At 45.4% G+C, this 4,979-nt stretch overlaps 1 long non-coding RNA gene across 1 annotated transcript; it reads left to right on the top strand.

Moving 5' to 3' along the window:
- The first annotated feature begins 493 nt into the window (after positions 1 to 493).
- On the top strand, positions 494 to 2,108 carry LOC124030392. The gene is made up of 4 exons (XR_006837958.1): positions 494 to 626; positions 957 to 1,071; positions 1,603 to 1,734; positions 2,063 to 2,108. It is a non-coding gene; the product is annotated as an uncharacterized LOC124030392 (long non-coding RNA).
- The last annotated feature ends 2,871 nt before the right edge of the window (positions 2,109 to 4,979 follow it).

Raw genomic sequence — 4,979 nt, 5'->3', positions numbered from 1 at the left:
CAGGGTAGCCTAGTGGTTAGGGTGTAGAGGCGGCAGGGTAGCCTAGTGGTTAGGTGTAGAGGCGGCAGGGTAGCCTAGTGGTTAGGTGTAGAGGCGGCAGGGTAGCCTAGTGGTTAGGGTGTAGAGGCGGCAGGGTAGCCTAGTGGTTAGGGTGTAGAGGCGGCAGGGTAGCCTAGTGGTTAGGGTGTAGAGGCGGCAGGGTAGCCTAGTGGTTAGGGTGTAGAGGCGGCAGGGTAGCCTAGTGGTTAGGGTGTAGAGGCGGCAGGGTAGCCTAGTGGTTAGGGTGTAGAGGCGGCAGGGTAGCAAGTTCAAACCCCCGAGCTGACAAGGTACAAATCTGTCGTTCTGCCCCTGAACAGGTTGTTAACCCACTGTTCCCAGGCCGTCATTGAAAATAAGAATTGGTTCTTAACTGACTTGCCTGGTTAAATAAAAAGGTTTACATAGCTTCTAGTGGTTTCCCTGTACAGCTACCAGACCTCATTCAGCTTGATTTAATACCGTCTGTTTGGTCTCTCCTCCAGCCTTTCTCCTGGGCCTCTGTCACCAGTAAGAACCTTCCCCCTAGCGGCCTTGTCCCAGTCTCTGGCATCCCCCCCCACGTCGTCAAAGTTCCCTCGGCACCGGTATGTTACTTTTCTCTGTGTAAAAAAATAACAGTCCTCCTGTAGCTGACATGATGTATAAAATACCAGCAGAAGAAACAACCACACATTCTATATTGATTACTAAGGTGATTAAAAATCACCTATTACACATCTTGTATGTATCCTACCAGTTGAAAGACCACATGCACTATATTTATGATTAGGTATAATTAACATTTACATGTGATTATATTTAAATCAATGTTCCTCTTAAAGGGCAACGAACGCAATCAACTAGTGATTTAGCTCGGAGCCTTGTTGTCTTGGTCTTCTAGCCTGGTTTCTCAGGGTCTTGTCTTGGTGCTTTAGCCCAGGGTGGAGGTGAAAACAGAAGCCGCAGCACAGAGAACACAGCCGAGAGGAGACCAGAGACCACGGGAAGCGAGGCCAGGCCCCCCACCAGTCAGAGGACCCCGACCAGGAGGTACCATCCACCAGATAACATCTCCCCCAACACACGGTACCATCCACCAGATAACATCTCCCCCCCAACACACGGTACCATCCACCAGATAACATCTCCCCCCCAACACACGGTACCATCCACCAGATAACATCTCCCCCCCAACACACGGTACCATCCACCAGATAACATCTCCCCCCAACACACGGTACCATCCACCAGGAAGCTGGATCATGTTCAGGATGTAGAAAACGTATCGAAATGAAGTGCAACTGTGATGTACTACCTTACCTCTCGTCCAATAAGAACACAGATTTGTTTTCCGGTGTAAAAAAAGAAGTTTTGCTACAGTATGCTGTCTACGTTGGGTGTAAACCTGTATGTTAGTCTGAACTCTGAATGGGAATCTGTCTGTTAGTGTGTGTGTGTGTGTGTGTGTGTGTGTGTGTGTATAGTGCTTATTCTTTGAAGAAACATCGGACGTGTGTGCGTGACCGTTAATAAAGTGATCTCCTCTCATGCCTCTGTCGTGTCTCTGCTCTTGGTCTGCAGTGGGAAGGGAAGGAGAGCAGGGAGAGTCGTCGGAGGTTGGCCGTGTGGTGCGGTATCCAGACGCTCACCAGCTCTTTGTAGGAAACGTTCCCCATGATGTGGACAAGGCAGAGCTCAAGGAGTTTTTCCAACGTATGTCCCTCTTTCATGGTCTGCAAAAAAGCTTTTGAATGAATGGCTTTGTGGTTTCAACTGGCAAATGATTGATTAAATAGGGACAGCACATGGTAATCAGTCCTGGGGTGTAGTAGTACCAGATTTAGATGGATAGTCTTAATTGATCAAGTCCCCAAATGACCTGTAAAACAGTTAGACATAATGTATTAGAATCATTGATCTTTCTAATTTTTAAATGATCTGCGTCCAGGAACAGAACACAGAAAGCTTTGCAGCAACTGATGGAGGTAATTGATTGGTTGAAAGAGTTGTCATTTTTAATATGATCTGGTTCCTCCTACAGAGTATGGTACTGTGCTTGAGCTACGGATCAACAGCGGAGGAAAGTCTTAACTTTGGGTTTGTGGTGTTTTGACGATTCGGAACCAAGATAAGAAAACTTCTAAGCAAATCGGGTACTAATTATTTTTAAACATATGTGCCAAGCCTGAGTGTTTTAATTACAAACATGCTAGTTTTGATGAACTCGGCTCCATTTTGTCCAGTTTCCCTCGGCTCCATTTTGTCCAGTTTCCCCTCGCCCATTTTGTCCAAGTTTCGGCTCCATTTTGTCCAAGCCTCGCCCATTTTGTCCAGTTTCCCTCTGCCCATTTTGTCCAAGTTTCTCGGCTCCATTTTGTCCAGTTTCTCGGCTCCATTTTGTCCAGTTTCCTCTGCCCATTTTGGTCCAAGCCTTCTCGGCTCCATTTTGTCCAAGCCTCTCGGCTCCATTTTGTCCAAGCCTTCGGCTCCATTTTGTCCAGTTTCTGGCCCATTTTGTCCAGTTCTCTGGCCCATTTTGTCCAAGCCTCTGCCCATTTTGTCCAAGCCTCCTTCACCCATTTTGTCCAGTTCTCCATTTTGTCCAATTTTGTCCAGCCTTCTCGCCCATTTTGTCCAAGCCCCTCTCGGCTCCATTTGTCCAAGCCTTCCTTCGGCTTTTGTCCAATTTTGTCCAGTTTCTCGGCTCCATTCTTAATGTCATGTACAGACCCATCCTTTCTAAAAGCCCACTCTGATGTTTAAATTTTTTTTTTATCATTTAAATGAGTTAATATACTAACAATCCTCTTTAATTTGTAGCCCATTAAGTTCAGAGGAGATGTCAGACTGAACGTGGAGGAAAAGAAGACTCGCTCCGCCCGGGAAAGAGGACGGCCGAGATCCGCCCCCAGAGGTCCAGGCCCCGGAGGGCCCCGAGAGAGGATAGGGGGCCCAGGGGCCCCCCCACCAGGGGTGGTATGGCACAGAAACCCAGCTTTGGCTCTGGACGAGGTACTGGACCCAGTGAAGAGGTCGCTACATGGGACCTGGTCAGTGAATGTCACTCTGAAGTTGGTCGGATGTCCTACCCATGCCAGTTACTACTACTGATGTCAGTTGCCCCTACTCTTTGTATTATAAAACAAAGATGGCTTCTACATCCCTCCCTCCCCCTTCGTTTTGTTTTGTTCCTTGGGATTCTGGAATGTGATCCATCTCTCCTTTTCTCCTGACTTTGACATGATCTGGGCTTTTCTCCTCGTCTTTTACATCATCCTGAACTTGAATTTGTTGAAAGATTTCAAAAATTAAAATTAAAAAGGGTCTTAAACTAACTAGTTGAATTGGAACAGCCCAGTTTGGTTTTTGGCGTCTTCTCCTGTTTCTTAAAGGAACGTGTATGTACTGCTTGGGCAGTCCTGTGTATTACCACCACTGTCTTTTCAGGTCAAATGCAAGTAATGGTTTTATTTTAAATTGTGAAGTTGAATCATGGTTGTAAATGGTTATTATTGAGCATGTACCAACCGTCTGCCTTTCACTACTGATGTACTTCATCATGACAAATCAGCTGATGAGAGAACTGAATAAACATGTTGCATTGTTTTAAACCTGACTTCTGTAGTCTATACATCGACTTCCATCTTTTATGGGCTGCTTTAATGCCACATTGGTCCTACTTCTGGACTATAAAGCATGTCTGGAGATGTCCAATGAGTGTTTTTTAGTGTAAGATGAGGCTTAATTTGTGTCCAGGAAATCGGCATTTGATCATTATGAGAAAAGGAACTGTGGCCGCCCTAAGGAAACCTTGCCACGAACCGTGAAAGAGATGTCATTCCCCAAAAAGGCAGAAGATCAGAAGCAGTGGCACTCCTATAGTCGATGCCTTATGTTCCGCACAGGAACCAAGAGGATTAAGGAAAGTCATTCTTTATCATTGAGCAAATGTATTGCCAAGATGTACATCTGTTTTCAATCTCATTTACAAGAAGTAGTTTTCCTTCTCTTGTAGGTCAGTGCAGTGTTTCCTACATCGGATGGAAATCAATGCTAACCATTTTAACAGCATGTTCATGTAAACTAGAGATCATGTGGACTAGTGTTAAGAGCGGCACCACACGGAAGAGGAAATGGACGACAGGCGGCTCTGGAGGACTTCATCAAAACAGATGCTTTAGTACAGTACACAATAGCCATGGCATGGGTCAAATCAGTATATATAATATATTATAGTGCTATTCAGGAGCATCCGTATCATAGTGTTTCAAAGGGCACACCATTGTCAGGCCAACACCCTCTGGGATTACCTTGCGTGTAATTGAATAGGTCAACCTACACTATATATAGGCACAAGTATCTGGACACCCTTTCAAATTAGTGGATTTAGCTATTTCAGCCACACCCATTGCAGACCAGTGTATAAAATTGAGCACACTGCCATGCGATCTCCATAGGCCAACATTGGCAGTAGAATGGCCTGTACTGAAGAGCTCTGACTTTCAAAGTGGTACCGTGATAGGATGCTATCTTTCCAACAAGTCTGTCTCAAATTTCTGCCCTGCTAGAGCTGCCCTGGTCAACTGTAAGTGCTTTTATTTTGAAGTGGAAATGTCTAGGAGCATCAAAGCCTAAGTGGTAGGTCACAAGGTCACAGAACTGGACTGCTGAAGCGAGCAAAAAAATTGTCTGTCCTCGGTTACAACACTCACTACAGAGTTCCAAACTGCCTCTGGGTGCAACGTCAGCACAACTGTTGCTTTGTTGAGAAATGCTTTGAGTTTGGAAGAATTTGACTGGCCTGCACAGAGCCCTGACCTCAACCCCATCAAACACCTTTGGGATTAATTTTTTTAATTCTTTATTTAACTAGGCAAGTCAGTTAAGAACAAATTATTTTTTTAAATAATGCCCTGGGAACAGTGAGCTAACTGCCTTGTTCAGAACGACAGAATTTT

Source organism: Oncorhynchus gorbuscha, unplaced genomic scaffold (assembly GCF_021184085.1).
Source record: "Oncorhynchus gorbuscha isolate QuinsamMale2020 ecotype Even-year unplaced genomic scaffold, OgorEven_v1.0 Un_scaffold_11110, whole genome shotgun sequence".
Classification (NCBI taxonomy): Eukaryota; Metazoa; Chordata; class Actinopteri; order Salmoniformes; family Salmonidae; genus Oncorhynchus; species Oncorhynchus gorbuscha.
Note: the sequence above shows the minus strand (reverse complement) of the source record. Positions and strands in the feature narration are given on the sequence as shown.